This window comes from Danio aesculapii, chromosome 15 (assembly GCF_903798145.1).
Source record: "Danio aesculapii chromosome 15, fDanAes4.1, whole genome shotgun sequence".
Lineage (NCBI taxonomy): Eukaryota > Metazoa > Chordata > Actinopteri > Cypriniformes > Danionidae > Danio > Danio aesculapii.
In genome coordinates this window covers 5,959,590-5,976,346 of record NC_079449.1, presented here as the reverse complement: position 1 = coordinate 5,976,346, position 16,757 = coordinate 5,959,590, and the positions used below count along the sequence as shown (strand labels likewise).

Genomic DNA, 16,757 nt, shown 5'->3' with positions numbered 1-16,757 from the left:
ATTGTGGCGTTTTGGTGACTGTCGCTTTAAATTCAAACGAGACTGTGCTCTTTTCAGAAGAGGGCGGAGCTACAGATATCTGTGTGTCAGTATAGTGGTAGAATGTCAATCAAAGTGTTTCTGCAGACTGTTTTTATCAAGTGTGATAGAAAATAGAATGAATATGTGTTTACCATTAGATGTTGGTTATATTCACACACTGCTGCCACACAACTGTGCTTAAACCCTTTATAAAAGTGATTTTTGCATAGTAGGTCCCCTTTAATTCTTTCCACTATGCAAATTTCACAAACGTTACATTACAATTCAGCGAGACCTTAGTGATTAATGAATAAATTGAAAACAGGTCAAATTCATGCCATTATTTTCTGGTTTTGAGCATATAAATGTAGCTCGTACGTATACAGGTTTAAAATGCAATGCTTTAAAAGTGTTTATTCCCTTCCATTCCTCAAAACTGACTCATACAGCGATAATAAGATGCTGTTAAAGTGCTGTGTTCCTCGAAAGGTCACATCAGGATACAAGTCCAGATTCAGCGACGTAAAATGTCACAGTGTGTTTTTAGAGCACGCAGTAAATGTGTGCCGACATGCTCAGTGATGCACGCCGCGCTTGTAGCTTTCATTTGGACAGCAGCCCTGATATCTGAGGGCAGGAATGAGATTAAAAAACACACATCTCAAATGAATGTTTCAAGGAATAGTTTTGATTAAATGTGTAATATGTTAACATGTGTAATGTGCAAGTATTATTGATTATAGCACTTATAAATAATTGCGTAATTTAAATCCACACTGCATGCTGGGATTTTTGTTAGATTATTTTATTTTATATATTAATTGTGCAAAAATTAATTGTGATTAATTGCATCAGAAATAAGTTTGTTTAGACATAAATATGTGTGTGTGTTATATACACTCACCAGGCACTCTATTAGGTACACCTTACTAGTACCCGGTTAGACCTCCTTTTGCCTTCAGAACTGCCTTAATCCTTCGTAGCAAAGATTTAACAAGATACTGGAAATTTTCCTCAGAGATTTTGGTCCATATTGACATGATAGCATCACGCAGTTGCTGCAGATTTGTCGGCTGCACATCCATGATGTGAATCTCCCATTCCATCACATCCCAAAGGTGCTCTATTGGATTGAGTTCTGGTGACTGTGGAGGCCATTTGAGTACAGTGAACTCATTGTCAAGTTCAAGAAACCAGTCTGAGATGATTTTTGCTTTATGACATGGTGTGTTATCCTTCTGGAAGTAGCCATCAGAAGATGGGTGCACTGTGGTCATAAAGAGATGGACAGCAATACTCAGGTAGGCTGTGATGTTGACACAATGCTCAGTTGGTACTAATGGCCCCAAAGTGTGCCAAGAAAACATCCCCCACACCATTACACCACCAGCAGCCTGAACCGTTGATAAAAGGCAGGATGGATTCAAGCTTTCATGTTGTTGATGCCAAATTCTGACCCTACCATCCAAATGTCGCAGCAGAAATCGAGACTCATCAGACCAGGCAACGTTTTTCCAATCTTCAATTGTCCAATTTTGGTGAGCCTGTGTGAATTGTAGCCTCAGTTTCCTGTTCCTGCTGACAGGAGTGGCACCCGGTGTGATCTTCTGCTGCTGTAGCCCATCTGCCTCAAGGTTGGACGTGTTGTGTGTTCAGAGATGCTCTTCTGCATGTCTCGGTTGTAACAAGTGGTTATTTGAGTTACTGTTGTCTTTCTATCAGCTGGAACCAGTCTGGCCATTCTCCTCTGACCTCTGGCATCAACTAGGCATTTGTGCGCATAGAACTGCCACTCACTGGATATTTTCTCTTTTTCAGACCATTCTCTGTAAACCCTAGAGATAGTTGTTTGTGAAAATCCCAGTAGATCAGCAGTTTCTGAAATACTCAGACCAGCCCATCTGGCACCAACAACTATGCCACGTTCAAAGTCACTTTTTGAATCAAATTCTCATATATGCATGCATGTTTGCATTTATATATACATAATAAATATACACCATACACACTTTAATAAATATACAATAAAAAAAACTTTCAAATTTTGAGCAGCATATGTTTATTTCAATACTATATATATATATATATATATATATATATATATATATATATATATATATATATATATATATATATATATATATATATATATAGATATATATAGATATATATATATATATATATATATAGATATATATATAGATATAGATATATAGATATGTATGTGTGTGTAGTAGTAATTAGGCATGGGATGATAACCGTTTTCAAGGTATACCGCGGTTTGGAAAATTCAAAGTTTTAAAACCGCCAAAAATTTTCTGTAATACCGTTCCTAAGGTATGTATACGATTTTTATTTACTTTTTTTTGTTATTGTTTAGCACAACAGTATCTCCAGCAGAAAAAATATCCAAAGATGCTGTTTTAAATTGTAAAGAAATCTGTGTTTCTGAAACAAATGAAGACAGCAGAAGTCAATAGTTCATTTCAATTATTTAGCCTGACATGTTTTCTGCTCCAAAATATTATAAATCATTAAAAAATTTAAATATATTGTTTTCAAAGGGGAAAAAGTTTTAGTTTTTTTACCCAGACATTTAAAAAGAATACATATTAGAGCAGTAATCACAATACCATGATACAGTGAAACCATGTTATTTTATCCAAGGTTATCATACCATCAGAATCTTATACCAGCCCATGCCTAGTAGTAATCATATAGTAATCCTGGATTGATGTGCAGATATTTAGATGTTCTTCGTAAAATAAAATTACCAATAATAAATTATAACAGGATTGCCTTCTGGGTCGCTGGTTCGAGCATTTCTGTGTGGAGTTTGCGTGTTCTCCCCGTATTGGTGTGGGTTTTCTTCAGGTGCTCTGGTTCCCCCAGAGTCCAAACACACGTGCTATGGGTGAATTGAATAAGCTAAATTGGCTGTAGTGTATGTATGTGAATGAGAGTGTATGGGTGTTTCCCAGTACTGGGTTGCGTCTAGAAGGGTATCCGCTGCATAAAACACATGCTGGATAAGATGGTGGTTCACTGCACTGTGGTGACCCCTGATTAATAAAGAGACTAAGCCAAAGAAAAATGAATGAATGAATGAAGATTGCCTTCTGCATGGGCTAAAAATACAGAAGTGTACCACATTACAGGAATATGCATCAGTGCAAAGCACGACTGCTAATGTACAAGACACCAAATGGAAATATAATGGGATCTATTTAAACAGAAGCTCTTCTACAGAATGTTTTCAGGCTAAATTTAATAGTCAGCGAGTCTGTAATGTCTCTGGACAGTCAGTTTTGGGCCATTAAAAGAAACAGGCCTCAAGTTTCTCATTTCTACACATATTTATCAGAAGGACTGGAGGTCAGCGGCTGAAAAGAGGCATGGCGGAGTGTTTCCGGAAAGCATTTTGGTGAGATAAAGGCCTGTGTTTATCCTCGCTGTGGGTTAAGTGTTCGATCAGAGCTGGTTTGAATAGTTGCACATGACGTGCTTATGTAAGAGTCAACTTCTCAGTCTGCTGGAGAATAGCCTGAAAAGAAATGCTGCTGCATCAGTGTGGTCATGCATGCATGCATGTGTGTTTGCGTGAGTGCGTGTGTGTTGTCAGTGCGCACTGGCTTTGGCATGTGAGTGCACTTGCTGAAACAGCTAAATGGATGAATCACTGAGCACGTGGGAATGTTTGTATGTGTGTCAGATGAGAGAGAGAGAGAGAGAGAGAGAGAGAGAGAGAGAGAGATCATCATGGTGAATCTCATACATTTTTAAACACAATGTGTGATTTATTTATTTTTTTCTTATTAAAACCTGCAAAAACCACTAGAAAAGTGTTGTATATTTTGCCGACTTCTACTTGCATTATCCCAGATGTTTGGAGGAATGTTCAAATCCAGAGAAATTAGCAGATTTATAGATGCAGTGTGTAAGATTGACACCCAGTGGTTAAACTAGGTATTGCGCTCCTAATTCAAAACACTTTTTTCACTCGTCCCCAGTTTTAGTCCTAACCATCATCTGAATTCTCTATTTTAAAAACCAATTGTTTTATCATTGATTACCATTGTGTGTGTGAATGTGAGAATGTATGGGTGTTTCCCAGTACTGGGTTGTGGCTGGAAGGTTTCCATATCCTGGACCAGGCCGTATCCTGAGCAGCTACTATGGTGGTCATGGAAGAGTGGAGAACATGAGACTGATTCCTGTGACGCTCCAGGGACAGACAAGTCTTCGCTGAGGCCAGCTTCCAGCCTCTGCCGCTGAGACTGCAGCTCTGCACAAGACGTTTGGCCAGCGGAGAAATTAAAATGATCGTGCCCAACTGAGTCTGGTTTCTCTCAAGGTTCTTTTTCTTCACTTCCGCCATTAGTGAAGTTTTTTTCCCTCTCCGCTGTCGCCACTGGCTTGCATGGTTCGGGATCTGTAGAGCTGCGCATCGTTGGATTTGCTCTTCAGTGTTTGGACTCTCAGTAGTGATTATTAAACCACACTGAACTGAGCTCAACTGAACTGAACTTAAACACTACAAACTGAACTACACTGTTCCTATTTACTATGACCTTTTATGTGAAGCTGCTTTGACACAATCTACATTGTAAAAGCGCTATACAAATAAAGGTGAATTGAATTGAATTGAATTGGACATGTGAAGGACATGTTGTGCGTGGAATAGTTGTCGGTTCATTCCGCAGCGATGTATGAATGAATTAATATTCAATAAAACCAGTTAGTGATAATAGATGTACAGTATGTCAATATTTATTAGTTGAGTAAATTGTGATTATGAAAATGCACAATACCATGAGTGTTTATATATTATTTCAACCTTCCAATGCTTTGAGAATCTTCTTGTCATTTATATTTGTTTGACAGTAATATCATTTTTATTCATTTTTTCAAGACAAGGCTTTTTCAGTCTTTCAACCTTAATAATAATTATAATTGATCATTTTCAGCTCATGCTTTTTTAGTCAAATGTAAATTCTGGTGTTTATTTCTATGTGAGAATCACCCAAATATTTGCCTTCAGTCCAGTATATTATTTCTTAATGTAAACCGAATCCATAATTAACGTGAAGTGTAAAAAACTAAATTTGCAGATTCTCCTTCAGGTGGAATTTTGACCCAGAAAAGTTTCTAAGCAAGTTGTGCTGACTTTCACCCAGATCTCTTGCTCTGTTTTTGCGCTCTGTGGCTGACTTTCTGACTGTCCTTCACTCTTTTCTGCTCCATTTCTCTGGACTGGATCTTTCCTTTACTGGCCCTTCAGTCACCATGGAAACGTCCTGCTCGTGGGCCGAATGTATATGAGCTGGACCCCAAAATCAAATCCAAACACTTTGACTTTAAATATATGTGTGTGTACTGTATATTTGTCATGTATACAGTTGAAGTCAGAATGATTAGCCCCCCTGAATTATTAGCCCCCCTGTTTATTTTTTCCCCCAATTTCTGTTTAACGGAGAGCAGATGTTTTTCAACATATTTCTAAATATAATAGTTTTAATAATTCATTTCTAATAACTGATTTATTTTATCTTTCCCATGATCACAGTAAATAATATTTGACTAGATATTTTTCTATACAGCTTAAAGTGATATTTAAAGGCTTAACCAGGTTAATTAGGGTTAACTAGGCAGGTTAACTAGGCAGGTAAAATAGCTTCATTTTTCCAATTCAATTTAAAAGACACTTTAATATTTGGGTTTGCCATATTTTGCCCAGTGTTGTGCTACAATGCTAAAACAAGCCAGATTTTTTATACACGTGTGTATATACATGCAGTGTGTATTTATATTTGCATTATAAATTACACACAAATTTATTATGTAAACACAAACATTTATTTTGAATGCAAATTTTGAAGGCAAATGACAATGATTTCATAGTTTGTAATAGAGTAGTATATTGTCTGTAAATACTTTGTAACTTAAAAAAAGCAGTTTTAAAACAAAATACAAACGTTTTGAAGTTGTAAAACGTTTTACTAATAATAAAAAACAAGATAAATCATGCTCTGTTTTGTAGCAATATTTAAAAAAAAATTAATATAAAAGTGCTTAAAAGGTAAAGCTTATTTGAATTATTAAAAATATTATTGCTAATTAATATTATTGCCTAAAAATATTTAGTAATGCAAACTTAAATGTCTAAAACTTAATATTGAGATACACAATAATAAACAATCTATATGTGTTGAATTTAAACAAACTAAATTAAATTTGGTAATGTTTCATTTAATTTCTTTATTTAAGTGGGCTATTTGCACTCATACTTTTAATTTCAGTCAGCCAGCCTCAGCACTTCTGGTCAACCAGTCTTGCCATTAGAAAATCACCACATTTAATATCTGATTTCTTTAAAAATCAGTGATCTTTACTGCCTTATTGATTATACGATATGAAGTGGGTCTCAGACCACACAAGAAGCACTTCATTAAATATTTTTTTTCCTTCCATCTATTTAAAATATAAACCTTTATTTTACCCCAGTATTTTCAATGGAGTTTCTATGCTAGTCTGCTGCTACTGACAGAGTTCAATTTAACTCAGTTTTTCATCTCGTTTTATGCTTGAACAACTAAATGAATGCTTAAGTTTATTTAAAGGGCACCTATGGTGAAAAATCTACTTTTCAAGCTGTTTGGACAGAAATGTGTGTAAATATAGTGTATAAACTGTCATATTGGGGTGAAATAAACACACCCAGTCCTTTTTTTATCAAATTTAACAACATAAAAACGGTGGACCAATTGGAGCGGTTTTCAGATCGACCACAACTTTACGTAGGAGCGCGGTCCCCCCGCCCACCAATATTGATTGACAGCTGCGCGCATTAACATGTCCCGGTAGTCACGTGTATAATCATATCATCAAGAGAGGATGAACGCAAAGCAGCCGGGAATAAAAGGTGTGTTCAGTTCGCTAGGATCATCAATCATCATCAAATGTGATCAAGAGTGAGTTTTACAAGTTTAAAATGTTTTAAAACAGAGCACGTGTGTAATGAATTACAGCGATTCACTTCAGATTCACTTAATCAGCACAGCCGCATGTCAGAACAATTATAAAAGAAGACGCTTCAATCGCGGTTAGTGGACGTTAAATCAGGTTTATTTTGTACATTAACATAACAGATATCCATACAGCAGTGGATATTACCAGTATCATGACACATATGCGCGCAAAACAAGTGCAAAGCTTAACGGGCTGTCTCTCTCTCTCTCTCTCTCTCTCTCTCTCTCTCTCTCTCTCTCTGTGTCTGCGTGTCTGAGCTATGTGTGTTTGTGTCCTGACTGTGTGTGTGTGTGTGTGTGTGTGTGTGTGCGTGAACTTTGTAATGACATTGTGTGTGACTCATTGTTATTGTCAAGTTCTTACTGTAGTATTTCTCACACACGTTACGTGAGATCTGCTTCCTGAGGCAGCCGAGGGCGGCGATTGCTGACAGGCACGTGGGAACGGTGGGCGGGGAGGACTAGCCTTAAAGGGCCAGTACAAAAAAAACAGCAAAACCTTTTTTCCAGCTATATTATAGTCACTTCAAACAGCTATAATAAATAATCTGATGGGTGTTTTGAGCTGAAACTTTACAGACACATTGTGGAGACACAAAAGACTTATATTAAATATGAAAAAAGGGGTAACCTATGTGCCCTTTAACTGATTGTATTTTAATTACATTACGATGTCTATGCTGTAAAAAAGAAAAAATGCTTTAGAAGTGAAACCAGTGTATTTTAACGGAAAACAAGTTGAAAGGGTACAGGAATTTAAGTATCTTGGTACAATATTTGATACCACATTAAAGTTCCAGCAGAAAGTGCATCAGAGAATGTATGTTCTTAGAAAACTGAATTCTTTCTGTGTAGAAAAACGCATACTGAGAACTTTTTATACCACCTATATCGAGAGTTTATTAAGCTTTTCCTTTTTATGCTGGTTCTCTTCAGAGAAAAATCGACTGCAAAATTTAGTCAAGACTTGCTCCAAGATTATTGGTTTACCTCTGAGGAGTCTTGCAGAGTTACATGAACAGCAAGTATTAAGGAAAACTCAAAGTGTGATAAGAGATAACTCCCATCCTCTAAAGCCTTTTTTTTGTTCTGTTGCCCTCTGGAAGAAGGTTAAGAAGCATTAAATGCTCTTCCAACAGATATAAATTTACCTTTGTTCCAGAGGCAGTAAGGCTTTACAACATTACATTTTAGCAAGTTTTAAATTTACATTTCTAATACATGTGTTTTTCCAAGGTTTTTTATTTTTAACTATTTATGAAGTTATACATGAAGCATGCTGGATTGTTTTTTGTTTTGTTTTTAACACTGTTTGTAAGTGATTTGTCTCCTTATGTGTTTGTTGAATCATGAAATGCTATTACCCTGATCTAATTGCCCCTGGTGGGATTAATAAAGTTGTTAAACCTTAAAAGAACATTATAAAATTGAAAATAGTCACATTAACCTTTCACCACAAGTTAATCATTGGCTGAAAGACACTAGCTGTGCATATACCCCATTCAGCCCCCCAAAAATTCTTTACAACCACTAAACTTAAAAAAAATTAAATCCAAGGAATCGTCTTTGAATCATTTTGTTTTTGGTAATAGTGTAAAATAGTTAATGTAAATTATATGAAACTGACATTGACACTTCAATAAAATGAACATGAGTTAAAAATTGTTAAAAATAAAAAGAGAATAATAAAAAACAGTATGAGGATTTTTTTTATAATGCCAAAGCTGCTGAAAAAATTGATTTCTGCAAAATTGTTGCAAACAATTTATATGTGTTAAATTTAAACAATCAAATTTATTCAATTCAATTCAATTCACCTTTATTTGTAAAGCGCTTATACAATGTAGATTGTGTCAAAGCAGCTTCACATAAAAGGTCATAGTAAATAGTAAATAGGAACAGTGTAGTTCAGTTTGTAGTGTTTAAGTTCAGTTCAGTTGAGCTCAGTTCAGTGTGGTTTAATAATCACTACTGAGAGTCCAAATACTGAAGAGCAAATCCAACGATGCGCAGCTCTATAGATCCTGAACCATGCAAGCCAGTGGCGACAGCGGAGAGGGAAAAAAAACTTCACTAAAGGCGGAAGTGAAGAAAAAAAACCTTGAGAGAAACCAGGCTCAGTTGGGCACGACCATTTTAATTTCTCCGCTGGCCAAACGTCTTGTGCAGAGCTGCAGTAACGTATAACTTGATATGTTTGCTTAAATACAGCCAAATAAATTGTTTACAACCCTTTAACTTGAAGTAAATCCAAGGAATCATCTTTGAGTCTTTTTTTTATTCGTAATTGAAAATCACAGCGTAATTACTCATTCAAATCTTTGAGTTTGTATAGAGTTGATTTGTTTCCGCCTCATGTCCTTCTGACATCCTTTTAAAATACTTTTGTTATGATTTTATATCAAATGGATTGCGTTGAGTATTCATTTGTTATTGTCTGTCTCTCCATCCTCTCATGCCTCCGTCTGGTCTGTGATCTCCAAAGCGTCTGTTTTGTTCCTCCTTTAATGTGGCGCTCTGAAAGAAACATGAGTTGAGTGCAGGTTTGGGTCCCTGCGGCGGCTCTGCAGCAGAAACAAACATGATTTATTTGAGCTTAGACTGGATGATGACTCTGGAAGGCAGGCGTTTGCTTCTGTTCCTCCAGTCGGGCGAATGTCGTCACGTTGGGAGAAAGGCAGATGTGTGTTAATGAGGGGAAATGATGGGTAACCCACTAACCCCGGTGCAACCCGTCACTGAGTGAAACAGCACACAAAAAGCGCTCTGTGGGACTGTTTAGTATTCAGAGAGAGAGAGCGTGTTTTGGACACAGAGCTGCTCTGTGATGGAAAAAAGACCATTTAGAAAGAAACAATAGAAAAGCAGAAGAAGAGTGTTTGGATAGATAGTGTGTGAGTGTGTGTGTGCTGAATTTAGAGAAATATAAGTGTTCGTCATTCATTCATTCATTCATTCATTCATTCATTCATTTTCCTTCAGCTTAGTCCCCTTATTCATCAGGGATCGCCACAGCGGAATGAACTGCCAACTATTCCAGCATATATTTTACAAAGCGGATGACCTTTTAGTCGCAACCCAGTACTGGGAAACACCCATACACGCTCATTTGCACACTTACGACACTTACGTTCCAGGGCACGGGTTGCTGTTTTGAGAGCGCGAGTATGACTGTCATACCATGGTGTAGTTTTATTCTCTCTAGCCTTCTTTATTTTGATGCCTGCTACAGTATTTAGTGTGTTAGTAAAGATAGCATCCATACTGCTGGTTACTACATCAAGGTCATTTGCGTTTGCGGGTGCATTTCGAAATAGAGAAAGATCAGGTAGACTATTTGTAAATTCATCTTTAGTGGACGGGACGAAAGGTCTACCAGGGCGGTATATCTGTGCGGGTCTGCTAATTTCAGGAAGGCACAGCTTATATAGTAAGAGGTAGTGGTCTGTAATATCATCACTTTGTGGTATAATGTCTACATCAATGACCACAATTCCATAAATATCTCAAATACCAGTGATTTTAAGTCCCCATGAGTAAAAACAGCTCCTAAATAACACAGAATGAAGAATTTTGAATAGACTGATAGAAGAAATAAATTCTAAATAAATTAAGCTGGAGCACAAATAATATTGAAACTAAAAAATATATAATGTGGAGAAATATTTATGCAAAATTATACTTTGTTGACATTAATAATGTATATTAAAACCTAAAATAACTGAGTTTTGTAAAATTATTTTGTAAGCATTTATTTAAAGAATTTGAATTTTTTTTTCATCCCTATTATTTTATTTATTTATTTATTTATTTATTTATTTATTTATTTATTTATTTATTTATTTATTTATTTATTATTTATTTTTATTTTTATTTTTTTATTTTTATTTTTTATTTATTTTGTTTTATTTTATTTTATTTTATATTTTATTTTTTATTTTATTTTATTTTATTTTATTTTATTATTTTATTTTATTTTATTATTTATTATTTTATTTATTTATTTTATTTTATTTTATTTTATTTTATTTTATTTTATTTTATTTTATTTTATTTTTTATTTTATTTTATTTTATTTTATTTTATTTTATTTTATTTTATTTTATTTTATTGTGTGTCTATTGCGGACTTGCACATTGCGATATCGATGATGAAACGATATGTTGTGCATGCTTGTGTGTGCAATGCCTGTGTGTGTGAAAGTGCAGCAAGGTTTTTGGGTATTTGTGCTAATAAAAGCCTCGTGTGCACAGATGTCCTTCTCTGAGACCTGCGGAGGCCGTAATCCTGCATCCTGGCAGCGTTTCCACTTTAATTTCATTGTTATTTGAGTTATCATCTCTATTCAGTGCACTATTGCTGAGCATCATCATAATCATCATCCGTAGGTTTTGTCCTTGTAACAGCATTTCACCTACGCAGCCTATTCTTCCACCAAGATCTGGTTCTGCGTCTCACATATTTCCTCATAATCACTTACTTGATTTACTCGGCTATAAAAGCGAGCCCGAGCTGCAGCCTTGAGATGTTTATTATGGTTTCGAACGCTGTGTGAGATTTGTTTTTAGAGATGATCGCATTTTCAGATGCGGTTTTGACTACATGTTAAAAATGCTGGCTTGTTTTAACCCAGTTTTGGGTCAGATGTTTACAATTAGCCAAAGCGAGGATAAAAATGAGGATAAAAGAAGCACTTCAAATCATTGGAGAGTAGTTAATGCTTGCTTCGGCAAGTTGAAGTTAGTTAATTAAATTTGTTTTTTTAAAGATGTATTTTTGGCCTTTTTTTGGCTTTATTAGATAGGACAGTATTTAGACAGGAAGCAAAGTTGGAGAGCGAGAGAGCGGGGTAGAGTAGGAAAATGTCCTCGAGCCGGATTTGAACTCGGGACACCCTTACGTGCTACTGCACCATACAGTATGTCGACGTGCTAACCACTAGGCTATTGCGCCGACAGTTTTTAAATTAAATTTTTTAATTATTTTTCGGCTGCACCGTGGCATAGTTCGTAGCACGTTCACCTCACAGCAAGAAGGTCGCTGGTTCGAGCCTCGGCTACGTCAGTTGGCGTTTTTGTTTGGAGTTTGCATGTTCTCCCAGTGTTCGCTTGGGTTTCCTCCCAGCTGAATTAGGTGGGCTAAATTGTCCAAAGCGTATGTGTGTGAATGAGTGTGTATGGATGCTTCCCAGTGATGGGTTGCGGCTGCAAGGGCATCCGCTGCGTAAAAACATATGCTGGATAAGTTGGCGGTTCATTCCACTGTGGCAACCCCAAATTATTAAAGGGACTAAGCCGAAAAGAAAATGAATGAATGAATGTTACGTTTCTTGATGCTTATAAGAATGTGTCTGGTGCATATGGAGAGGAAAAGAGTGTGTCATCTTTTTTTATTATGTTAATATGTTATTATCAGTATTGGACATGTTCCTGTAAAATAGTTCAATTCAATTCAATTCAATTCCCCTTTATTTGTATAGCGCTTATACAATGTAGATTGTGTCAAAGCAGCTTCACATAAAAGGTCACAGTAAATAGGAACAGTGTAGTTCAGTTTGTAGTGTTTAAGTTCAGTTCAGTTTAGCTCAGTTCAGTGTGGTTTAATAATCACTACTGAGAGTCCAAACACTGAAGAGCAAATCCATCGATGCGCAGCTCTACAGATCCTGAACCATGCAAGCCAGTGGCGACAGCGGAGAGGAAAAAAAAACTTCACTAAAGGCGGAAGTGAAGAAAAAAAACCTTGAGAGAAACCAGACTCAGTTGGGCACGACCATTTTAATTTCTCCGCTGGCCAAACGTCTTGTGCAGAGCTGCAGTCTCAGTGGCGGAGGCTGGAAGCTGGCCTCAGCGAAGACTCGTCTGTCTCTGGAGCGTCATAGGAAACAGTCTCATGTTCTCCACTCCTCCATGACCATCGCAGTAGTTGTTCAGGATTCGGCCAGGTCCAGGATATGGAAACCTTGGGATCATCTCGTCGTTGGTCTTGGATCGAATCAGTGACTCTGCATAGTCTGGGGGCCTCGGGAAGAGTATCCCCAGGTGGAAATGGAGAATAAAGAAAATAATTAGCGTAGCTGATGTTCACAGTGTATATCAGCAAGATGCATAACCTGTGTGGAAGCCCCCTAAGTGGTGCACTAAGTGTATGCTTTACTGAACAGATAGGTCTTTAATCTAGTTTTGAATTGGGAGAGTGTGTCTGAGCCTCGGACGTTATCAGGAAGGCTATTCCAGAGTTTAGGAGCTATAAATGAGAAGGCTCGACCTCCTTTACTCGACTTTGCTATTCTAGGTACTACCAGAAGCCCTGAGTTTTGAGATCTTAAAGAGCGAGTTGGATTGTAGCGAGACAGAAGATTGGTTAGATAAACAGGAGCTAGATTATTTAAAGCTTTATATGTAAGAAGCAATATTTTAAATTCAATACGAAACTTAACAGGCAGCCAGTGTAAGGAGGATAAAATTGGGGTGATGTGATCAAATTTTCTAGACCTGGTAAGAACTCTGGCAGCTGCATTTTGTACTAATTGAAGTTTGTTAATAGAGGATGCTGGGCAGCCAGCAAACAGTGCATTACAGTAGTCCAGCCTAGAAGTCATAAAAGCATGGACTAGCTTTTCTGCATCTGAGATGGATAGCATACTTCGTAACTTAGCTATATTTCTCAGATGAAAGAAAGCAGTTTTTGTGACATGGGAAATATGATTTTTAAAAGTTAAATTGCTGTCTAATATGACACCCAGATCTTTTATAGTAGAGCTAACGCTAACTTTGTATCCCTCTAATTGTAGGTCGAGTTGTGAGATCTGCTGTGTACAGTATTTAGGCCCAATAAGTAATAATTCTGTTTTGTCTGAGTTTAAGAGAAGATAATTGTTGGTCATCCAGTCTTTAACATCTTTAATACACTCAGTTAGCTTGGACAGATTAGACGTCTCGTCAGGTTTAGTTGAAATATATAATTGAGTATCATCTGCATAGCAGTGAAAGCTGATCCCATGTCTTCTAATAATGTCTCCCAGGGGTAGCATGTATATTGTAAACAGTAAAGGGCCTAAAACTGATCCTTGAGGCACCCCGTATTTTACTGGGCTGATTTGTGAAGGCTGTCCATTTATATTTACAAACTGGTAACGGTCAGATAAGTATGACTTAAACCATTGTAGGGCCTGTCCCTGGACACCTGTAGACTTTAAGCGATTAATAAGGATACCATGGTCAATGGTGTCAAATGCCGCACTAAGATCGAGTAGAACTAATAGCGAGATGCACCCTTGGTCAGCAGCTAAGAGTAAATCGTTGGTTATTTTCACTAATGCAGTTTCTGTACTGTGATGAGCTCTGAAACCTGACTGAAACACTTCAAAAACATTGTTGGTCTGCAGAAAGGAGCATAATTGAGCAGAAACAACTTTTTCTAGTATTTTAGATATAAATGGAAGGTTTGAAATAGGCCTATAATTAGCTAAGTTGCTGGGTTCCAGTTGTGGTTTCTTAATAATAGGTTTAATAACAGCTAACTTGTAAGGATTTGGAACATGGCCTAAAGATAAAGAAGAGTTGATAATGTTAAGAAGAGGTTCTCCTATAACAGGTAGCAATTCTTTCAGTAACTTTGTTGGAATTGGGTCCAATATACACGTAGCTGATTTAGAGCTATTTATAATTTTGTCTAGCTCTTCCTGTTCTATGATTTTAAAGCACTGTAGGTTATTTAGATTCAGAGGCGTGTTTACTGGATCTGAAGTATAAGGCGGTGCAGAAAGTTTAATATCTCCTATTTTTAATATCTCCTATTTTCTGTCTAAAGCCTTCTATTTTATCACTAATAATAGTAATTAATTATAGTTACTAGTTATTTCTCACAAAAACAGTTAGTAACTCTTACATAATTCTAAAAGTTACTAATTACCAGGGAACGTGTCTATTGAGTTACTTTAAAAAAATCTGTCAAATGATGGCTTAGACTCTTTGTTGTGACATTCCAAGGTATGTTATTCTGAGATAACAACCGATGAATAACACAGGCTCATTGGGGAACTTTAAAGAGCACCTATTTTACCCTTTTTTTCCAGATTTAAGATGAGTAGTCTTTTGTGTCTCCAGAATGTGTCTGTAAAGTTTCAGCTCAAAACACCCATCAGATTATTTATTAGACCTTCAAGAATATTGGATTTTTCTGCTCTGAATACATTGTAGTTGTTATTGGTGCCTGTGCCTTTAATGCTGATTTTCCCCGCCCACCGTTCCCACATGCCTGTCAGAGTGCGCCTCAATCTCCGCCTCGCCTGCGTCAGATAAACAGCACAGTGACAGACATGAAGGAAGCAAATCTCACATAATGTTTGTGAGAAATACTACAGTAAGAACTTCACCAATGTATTTGTTATGGAATTAATTCAAGCTTTTCGATGAGTCACATGAGTTTGCGCACACACAGACAGACACACACACAGTGCACACACACACAGACACATACAGTGCTAGTGTTTAACTTTGCACTGTTTTTGCATGGCAAATGTGACAGGATACACAGTAATCTCCACTGCTGTATGGATATCCGTTATGTTAATGTACAAAATGAACCTGGTTTAACGTCCGTGAACCAGGATTGAAGCGTCTTATTTTATAATTGTTCTGACACGTGGCTGTGGTGATAAAGTAAAGCTGAAGTAAATCTCTGTAATTCATTACAAACATGCACTGTTTTAAAACATTTTAAACTTGTACTACTTATTCTTGATCACATTTGATGATGACTGATGATCACAGAGAGCCGAGCAGATCTTTTAATCCCGGTTGCTTTGCAAACGTCCTGTCTTGTTAATATGATTATACGTGTTACTACGGTGACATGTTAGTACGCGGCTGTCAATCAGTTCAGTGGGCAGGGAAACCGTAATCCTACGTCAGTGGTCAGCCTCCAAGTGGGAGGGATTTGGATCCTATTTTAATGTCAGGAAATTAAAAAATAGAGACTTTTTGTGTTTCTATCACCCTAATATGACTGTGGACACAATAGACCTGCACACAGTTCTGTCCAAGCAACTTACAAAAGATGATTTTCATCATAGGTGCCCTTTAAATCATTGTTATATAATGTAGGTTAGTCCATGCTTTATTCAGCTGTTTTCGTTTCTGTCAGATTTGTGACTGTTTGAAATCGTCTTGTGAATGAATAATGCGCAGGTTAGTGTATACTCCATCAGCTGTTTTCATTCGTCAGTTTTGCATTTATGACTGATTGGCGCCATCTTGTGACTGAATAATGGGCAGGTTAGTGTATACTCCATCAGCTGTTTTCGTTTGTCAGCCTTGTGTTTTTGACTGTTTGGCGCCATCTTGTGACTGAATAATGCGCAGGTTAGTGTATACTCCATCAGCTGTTTTTGTTTCTGTCAGCTTTGCATTTTCGACTGATTGGCGCCATCTTGTGACTGAATAATGGGCAGGTTAGTGTATACTCCATCAGCTGTTTTCGTTTCTGTCAGCTTTGCATTTTTGACTGATTGGCGCCATCTTGTGGCTGAATACTGTGCAGGTTAATGTATACTCAGTCAGCTGCTTTCATTTCTGTCATTAATAAACTAATACAGCTCAGAACAATGTCTTGTGTCTAATTTTTGATGCTTTGTTGCAAGTAGCCTTGTAATAAGCGGGATCAAGTATATCCAGGACATTTTTTTACATAACAAAGCCCTTCAGT

At 36.8% G+C, this 16,757-nt stretch overlaps 1 protein-coding gene across 1 annotated transcript in view; it reads left to right on the top strand.

The window, feature by feature from the left end:
- The window catches only part of slc8a2b (solute carrier family 8 member 2b), a 129,541-nt gene that overhangs the window by 52,738 nt on the left and 60,046 nt on the right, over positions 1-16,757 (top strand). The gene's annotated exons all lie outside the window — the stretch shown is intronic.